Genomic DNA, 9153 nt, shown 5'->3' with positions numbered 1-9153 from the left:
TTGGGGGGCTGAGGAAGGAGAATCACCTGAACTCGGGAGGCAGAGGTTTCAGTGAGCCAAGTTCATGCCACTGCACTCCAGCCTGGGGGACAAAGCGAGATTCCATCTCAAAAATAATAATAATTAAAAAAAGAGTAATTGTTAAAATTGAAAACGTTCCTGTATTTTCCAGACTACTAACATTTCCACCCAGTGTGCATTCTTCAATTTACATTATCCATCTCCACGATACCCGGCCTTCTTATGTTGCCCAGGCTGGTCTCAAACTCCTGGGCTCAGGTGATCTTCCTGCCTCAGCCTCCAAAAGCACTGTCTGCGCCTGGCTAAATGAGTTTTTTTCATGTTGTCGAAGGCAATTTAAAAAAGTAAAGACTTTACCACATTGTTTAGAGTCAAAGGGTTTTTCTCTAGTGTGAGTCATTTCATGTCTCCTTAGGGAACTGCCACATCCGAAGGCCATACCGCACCTTTTACAGTCATATGGCTTTTCTCCACTATGAGTTTTTTCATGTCTTCGAAAACAACTGGGATAATTGAAGGTTTTACCACGTTTATTACATTCATAAGGTCTCTCTCCAGCGTGAGCTCTTTCAAGTGCTTGAAGGGACATGGGACATCTAAGACTTGGTCACATTTTTGACGTTCGTAGAGTTTTCCTCCACTAGGGGTCCTTTCATGTCTGCGAAGGGAACTGGAACGACTGAGTTTCTTCCCACATTCCTGACATTGGCGGGATTTCTCCAGCGTGAGTTCTGATTTCATGTGTCCGAACGTAAGTTGTACCACATTGTTTACATTTGTGAGGTTTTTCTCCAGTGTGACATGAATTTGAGATAAACTGGGATAATCAAAAGGTTTTCCACAGTGTTTATATTCATAGCGTTTTTCTCCAGTGTGCATTTTTCCATGTTTTTGAAAGAAGCTGGAAATAGTAAAGGCTCTCATGATTTCCCCACATTTATAGGACCTCTCTCCAGTGTGAGTTCTTCCACGAATTTGAAATAAATTGGGAGAATCAAGGGCTTTCCCACACACCCTGCATTCATAAGGTCTCTTTCAAGTTGGTGTTACTGTGCGCCTTGGACCACTCCTGGGGGAAATGGAGGCTTTCCCACATTGCTTCTGTTTACGGGTCTTCTCTCCCCATTCCCCATCACACTCGTATCGTTTCTGTCCGGCGTGAGCTCTCATGTGCCTGTCCAGGAATGAATGATGGAGGGAGACTTTCCCACATACTCTGCGTTTGCATGGTTTTACCCCAGTGTGACTTTTCTTCTTCAGGTGACAATCAGGAATCTGGCTGAAGGGTTCACCACGTTGACTCCCTTCTTTATGTCCACAGAATCTCTCACCCAGACTTTGACAGAGGCCAGGTTCCTGAGGGTTTCCAGCATCACATCTCTGTAGAGATTCAGCAATTCAGCTGAAGGACTCAGCAAAGCGCATTCCTCCTGTGAAGTTCATAGCCACATCTTCAAAGGCCACTGAGTCCATTTCCAGCTTCTGGGTGTCCTGGGTCCTCCCTGGGGCTGGAGCAGCCAGAGCAGGTTCCACATGACAGAAGCTGCGGTATCTGGACACCAGGGGCCTCCCCAAGGAACTGAAATCCGGACCTGAGTGGGGCCCACACCTAAATATCCTTATTCTTCTCCCATCAATATCGCTGCTCCTCCTTCTTATTGATAGGAAAATTGGATGGTAGAAAAGCATTAGAAATAAGATTTCAGCTTTCATTAGACTCCAACATTTCTTAACATCAGAAACTATTACAAATGAATAACAAAAATATTAACATACCAATAGAAAAACAGGTATATCACAGGTACTTCATTAAAAAAGAAATATAAATGGCCACTAAACACACAAAAGACTAACTCCACTAGTAATCAAGGAACATGAAAACACAAAGATTACTACTACTGTAGAGATAACAACTACATTTTATTTTTCTATTTTTCTTGAAATTCGTATTTCTAACAAATAATTGTTAACCAGTAGTAAAGCTTGAAAATTTTTACACTGTAGAAATGAACAGAGAAGAAATTTCAGTGTCTAGTAATGCTGGCCCAGTAGCCGACTAAATCTCCTGCTTAAAACAACTTTTTAAAAATAAGAAGAAATAAAGAACAAAGTACAAATAAGATAGTATGGAATTACCAGGCCACAGAGAAGAGAAAAGAACAACCAAGAGAATCAAGGGAATATGAAAGATGTGTTTGCCCTGTGAACATCTACCAAACTCTGAAATTTTAAACTTTCATTTTTACAACCTCTCAGGTCAAAAGGAATAGAAATCAAAGCTCTGTCTCTCACAAAATAACAGTCTGTTTGGAGACCCTCATTACAAAGAAAAAAAAAAAAAACACTGGGACCAAAAGACTACATATTTAGGATTAGGAACAACAATACTTAAACCAGCCCTTCAACCATAGTCTTGTTGTCCAGGTTTTCATCACTTGGGTCAGTCAGGAAACCTCAGGTCTTCAACATAGATTAAGGGTATCCCAAACTTGCTGAGACTTCAGCTCCCTAGTATAAGGAATGTAAGTCTTCTTTGGAGGAAGGTACCTTTATCCTAGCCTCAAAATATTCCTACAACCATTAGATAAGAAGGTGCACATGCATACACACACACACGCACACACATGCACGCACACACACACACACACACAAAGACAGCTTGAGAAAACCACAAAAATAAAAAACAGATCCTTTAAGACTGTATTTTTATTTTTTGAGACAGGATCTCACTCGTGTTGCCCAGGCTTGAGTACAGTGATGCGATCTTGGCTCACTGCAACCTCCGCCTCCCAGGTTCAATTAATTCTCCTGCCTCAGCCTCCCAAGTAGCTGGGACTACAGGTGCACGCCACCATGCCTGGCTGATTTTTGTATTTTTAGTAGAGATAGGGTCTTGCCATGTTGGCCAAGGTGGTCTCAAACTCCTGGCTTCAAGTGATCCACCCACCTCTGCCTCCCAAAGTGCTGAGACTACAGGCTTGAGCCACCGCGCCTGGACTGGATCCTTTAAGACTTTAGATAATGGAATTATCGGACTCATAATGTGGCAGCATAACCTTAGCATCAAAACTCATGCAAAATAGTATGAAAAAGGCAAAATGAAGGCCAATATTACTCATGACCCAGTAGCAAAAATCCTAAACAAAATTTGAGCAAATAAAATCTAACAATATAGAAAAATACCTACTATAGCAGGACCAAATTAGGTTTATCCAAATAATGTGAAGTGAGTTTAACATTGGAATTGTCTGTGTTGAGATCAGAAATACTCAGGCATTTAATGGATAAGACTTCCTCTAGACAAACTTCAATATAACTATGACTGTATTATATCTTCACTTATATAGTTGACCTTTCCTTTTTGAAAGCTCCTCCTTGAATTAGATGTGTCATAAAATATTAATATCTTCAAATATAGCACAGATTGCAAAGTTGAGACTTTGGATCAAATTCAACTCACAGATTGTTTACTTTGGCCTTCAGTGTTTTAAAGAAATTGAACACAACATTTACAAATTGGGAAACTTCAACGAATCTAGATTTTTGGCTTCTCTCAAAAAACGAGACTATCCGACAAAACTGGGCTTTTCTTTTCACCTGGCAACAATCAACTACAGCTGAGGAATGGCTGCCCCATCTAGCTAGAGTGTGTGTTCTCCTGTTTGCCAAAGTTGCTGCCACTCCAGCCACGTGTCACTTGCCATTAACCTGTGTGTGTTCTTCCATCCCCCAAAAGTAAACTGAAAAGAAAAACAAATATTTATTGTTCTATCTCTCAGATGAGGGAAAACAGAAAATTGGACAAAGAGGTACCAACCTGTCAAGAAAAATGGGGAAAAGTACATATATTTGTGAGAGAATATTACTTCCTATTCAGTTTTCTACTACCTGGTCACCTTTACCCCTTTATATTACCTGCTTGACCCTGTATGCAGAAGTTTGTAACTTCTAAGTTATAGTCACATTCAAATTGCCTAGGAGTGGCCTACCTCTTTTTAGTGATTTTCTGTATTTATGCTGTATGTGTTAGGTGTTAACCTTTCAATTTAATTTTCAGAATGTAGTCTCATTTCCTTAATTCCCAAGTTCCAGGAAGCACTTTACTAGCCCCCAAACACTGATAAAACTTCAAAGTAGCAGGGGAGTTTTTCCAAGACGGTGGATTGGAAGTTTTGTTAGCACATTTCACTTTCTTAGAAAGAGCAAAACAGTGTGTAGAGATTCACAGTGTGAATTTTTATTCAGAAAGGAACATAGGAGCACAACAGAAAAAAATGAAAGAAACTTCAAATACGTTGAAAGCAGCCCATGCCATTCCTGATCCTAATTCATAGGGAGCCTTGCAGAAATTTGCCAGGCAACTTAAGCAGTGGTCACAGGTTGGGAGAGAATCCCAACTGGGATCGGCAATCTAAAGTGAGGACAAACCCTCATGGCCAGAACTGAGAGTCAAGTGGGTAATGGGCTCTTGCCACAGGTGCAGGAGCTGGGCATACCCTCACTTCACAGGCCCATACCAGCCATGGTGTTGCCTGGGAGCCAGTTTCTGTCCAGAGCAGAGTCTTGCAGCCTGGGGCAATTTTACAAACTGAGCACATATTGCTTGGGACTCAGATGACTTTTTCAGCTTCCTGCCAGCAGTGGGCTGTTGGTGGGTGACCCACCAGGTCAAGGCCTGAAAGCTACTGGGGTCCCACTAATGCCTGCTGGGCTGTGAAGCCTAGGCTCCACTCTCTCCTCATGGGCTCTTTTGTACAGCAGAGGTGATTCCACTCCTCCCTTGGAACACTGCCCCAGCAAACAGGAAAATTCCCTCAGACCCCCGTTGGGGCTGCTACTGTGCTCACCATTGGGAAACATGAATGCAGACTTGCCTGACCCAGCTTTGCCCACCTACCCACCTTGGTGGTGGAGCATGGGACAGGGACACCTAGGAGTTCCACGGCCCAGGTGATATGCTGGGACTTCTGAGTACTTCTCCTGGCTAACAAAGGTCAAACATAAATCCCACGGCCACTGTCACAGCTGTCTCTCTCCTGCAAGTGCCACCTACTGGCCAGGAGGTCAACCTGCACAGCCCATTATAACATCTACTGACACAATCACACAACACTCAGGAAGAAGAAATCCTTTATGGGACCTCAGCTACCACCATTACCCACACCATCCTGGCTACTCAGGAGGCCTTGAGTCCATTCAAGTACGTTACTACTACAACTGGCATTTGAGAAAGCCACCACACTAAGGCCATTTATAACAAAGGAAATTTCACAGAACCTACACCACTCTCTGACTACCCCAGTTAGGGCTGGTGTTTGCCATTGATGGACCTAAGAGCAAATGAGCCTAGTGCAGCTTCACCCAGCTTTGCCTAGCTCTGAGAGCAGAGTCTAGGCCATTGTGGGGTCCCACAGTGTGGTCCACGGCCTGAGGCATAAAGAGAGCTTCTTTAGGTAAAAAAAGATCAAACATACACCCTACTGCAGCTGACTCTTACCTGCCAGTGCCACCTACTGGCCTGGAGGTCAAACTGCACAACCCAATACAAAAATCTGCTGACACCATGCACAGTGCTTGGGAATGTTGGGAATGAGATAAGTTTCTCAAGACCTCCACCTTCCCATCTCTGCAGGTGGCCAAGAGTCTACTTACATGTCCAGTACACTGTTACTACAACTAGCATTTGAGAAAACCACCACACTGAGGCTATCTATAAGCAAGGAACTCATACAGAGTATTTGCCAACTGACAGCACTCACAAGCAAAAGAAACTATCATCAGAGTGAACAGGCAACCTACAGTACGGAAGAAAATTTTTGCAACCTACCCATTGGACAAAGGTCTAATATCCAGAATCAACAAGGAACTCAAACAAATTTACAAGAAAAAAACAACCCCATCAAAAAGTGGGCAAAGGATATGAACAGACAGTTCACAAAAGAAGACATTTATGCGGCCAACAAACATATGAATAAAAGCCCAACATCACTAATCACTAGAGAAATGCAAATCAAAAGCACAATGAGATACCAACTCATGCCAGTCAGAATGGCAATTATTAAAAAGTCAAGAAACAATAGATGCTGGCGAGGCTGTAGAGAAATAGAAACTTTTTTACATGGTTGGTGGGAAGATAAATTAGTTCAACCATTGTGGAAGACAGTGTGGAGATTCCTCAAGGATCTGGAACCAGAAATACCATTTGACCCAGCAATTCCGTTACTGGATATATACCCAAAGGAATATAAATCATTCTACTATAAAGACACATGCACACGTATGATTATGGCAGCATTATTTACAATAGTGAAGACGTGGAACCAACTCAAATCCCATCAATGATAAACTGGATAAAGAAAATGTGGTATATATACACCATGGAATACTATGCAGCCATATAAAGGAATGAGATCATGTCCTTTGCAGGGACATGGATGAAGCTGGAAACCATCATCCTTAGCAAACTAACACAGGAACAGAAAACCAAACACCACATGTTCTCACTCATAAGTGGGAGTTGAACAATGAGAACATATGGACATAGGGAGGGGAACAACACACACTGGTGCCAGTAGAGGGTTGGGGGGGCAAGGGGAGGGAGAGCACTCAGACAAATGTCTATGCATGCAGGGCTTAAAACCTAGATGACGGGCTGATAGGTACAGCAAACCACCATAGCACACGTATACCTATGTAACAAACCTACACATTCTGCACTTGCATCCTGGAACTTTAAAATAAATTAATAATAATAATAATAAGATTCATCTATGACATACACATAGTCAACATCATACTGAATGGGGAAAAGCTAAAAGCATTCCTCCTAAGCACTGGCACGAGACAAAGATGCCCACTTTCACCACTTCTATTCAACATAGTACTGGAAGTTCTAGCCAGAGCAATCAGACGAGAAATAAATAAAAGACATCCAAATTGGAAAAGAAGCTGAATTATTTCTGTTTGCTGACAATATAATCTTGAACCTAGAAAACCCTAAAGACTCTTCCAAAAGACTCCTAGATTTGATAAATGAATCCAGAAAAGTTTCAGGAGAAAAAAGTCAACATAGAAAAATAAGTAGCATTTCTATACAACAATAATGATCAAACTAAGAAACAAATCAGTAACTAAATTCCATTTACAACAGCTACAAAAAATCCATTTAACTAAAGAGGTGGAAGATGTACACAAGAACTATAAAACATCGAATTTATAGCTTCATTGTAATTCCTATCAAAATACCAATGTCCTTATTCACAGTTAGAAAAAACAATCCTAAAGTTCATATCAAAAAAGAGCCCAAATAGCCAAAGCACTCTTAAGCAAAAAGAACAAAGTTGGAGGCATCATAGTATTTGACTTCAAATTATACTACAAGGCTGCAGTAACCAAAAAAAGCATGTTATTGATATAAAAATAGACACATAGATCAATACAACAGAATAGAGAACCCATAAATAAAGCCACATACCTACACACAACTGATCTTCAACAAAATCAACAAAAACTTAAACTGAAGGAGGGATACCCTAATTCAATAAATAGTTCTGAGAAAACTGGATAGCCATCTGTGGAAGAATGAAACTAGATCCCTATCTCTCACTATATACAAAAATTAACATGGAGTAAAGACTTAAATGTGTTACCTGAAACTATAAAAATTCTAGAAGAAACCCTAGAAAACTTCTTTTGGACATTGGCTTAGGTAAATGTAACAAAAACAAAAATAGACAAAAGGGACTTAATTAAACTAAAAAGCTGCTGCACAGCAAAAAAAAAAAAAAAAAAATGAACAGAGTGAACACGCAACCTATGGGATGTGAGAAAATATTTGTAAACGATACAGCCAACAAAGGACTAATATCCAGAAGCTACAGGGAACTCAAACAACTTAAGAACAACAAAAAAGCAAAGAGCTGGGCACGGTGGCTCACGCCTGTAATCCCAGCACTTTGGGAGGCTGAGGCGGACAGATCACCTGAGGTCGGGAGTTCAAGACCATTCTTAATAAAATGGTGAAACCCTGTTTCTACTAAAAATACAAAAAATTAGCCGGGCGTTGTGGCACGCGACTGTAATCCCAGCTACTCAGGAGGCTGAGGCAGGAGAATCGCTTGAACCCAGGAGGCAGAAGTTGCAGTGAACCCAGATCTCGCCATTGCACTCCAGCTTGGGCAACAAGAGTGAAACTCTGTCTAAACAAACAAACAAACAAACAAACAAAGCAAATAAAATATCCGCATTAAAAACTGGGCAAATGATACGAACTGACATTTTCCAAAGGAAGACATGCAAATGTCCAACAAGCATATGAAAAGATGCACATCACTAATCATCAGAGAAATGCAAATTAAAACCACAATGAGACACCATCTCACACTAGTTGAGATGGCTATAACTAAAAATTCAAAAAATAACAGACGTTGGTGAGGATGCGGAGAAAAGGGAACATTTATATACTGTTGTTGGAAACGTAACAGTACAACCTCTACGAAAAACAGTATGGATATTTCTCAAAGAACTAAAAATAGAACTACCATTCAATCCAGCAATACCGCTACTGGGTATCTACACAAAAGAAATCATTACATCCAAAAGTTATCTGCATTTGTATGTTTATCGCAGCACTGTTCAAAATAGCAAAGATATGGAACTACCTTAAGTGTCCATCAATGGAGATGACTGGTTAAAGAAAACGTGCCATATATACACCATGGAATACGGCTTAGCCATAAAACAGAATGAAATGATGCCTTTTGCAGCAACATGGATGAAACTGGAGGCTATTATCTTAAGTGAAATAACTCAGAAACAGAAAGTAAAATACCACATGTTCTGAATTATAAGCGAGAGCTAAATAATGTGTATACATGGACCTAGACTGTAGAATAATAGACACTGGAGAACAGGAAAGTGGGAGGGATGAGAAATTACTTACGAAGGACAATGTACACTATTCAGGTGATGGTTACACTAAAAGACCAGATTTTACCACTAAGCAAAATATCCATGTGACAAAACCCCACTTGTATTCCCAAATCTATTTTTTAAAAAGTTGAACCTAAACTGAAATCCAGTTAATACCTTTGTTCTTTTTATCTTCCCTTATCTTTTTCCCAGAAATAAGCT

The 9153-nt window shown here is 40.7% G+C and overlaps 1 pseudogene; it reads right to left on the bottom strand.

Annotated features, from left to right (window-relative positions):
* Positions 1 to 261: 261 nt before the first annotated feature.
* Positions 262 to 1494, bottom strand: LOC129024024 (zinc finger protein 101-like; annotated as a pseudogene).
* Between the last annotated feature and the right edge of the window lie 7659 nt (positions 1495 to 9153).

The sequence above is a fragment of the Pongo pygmaeus genome, chromosome 1 (genome assembly GCF_028885625.2).
Source record: "Pongo pygmaeus isolate AG05252 chromosome 1, NHGRI_mPonPyg2-v2.0_pri, whole genome shotgun sequence".
NCBI classification, from domain to species: domain Eukaryota; kingdom Metazoa; phylum Chordata; class Mammalia; order Primates; family Hominidae; genus Pongo; species Pongo pygmaeus.
Note: the sequence above shows the minus strand (reverse complement) of the source record. Positions and strands in the feature narration are given on the sequence as shown.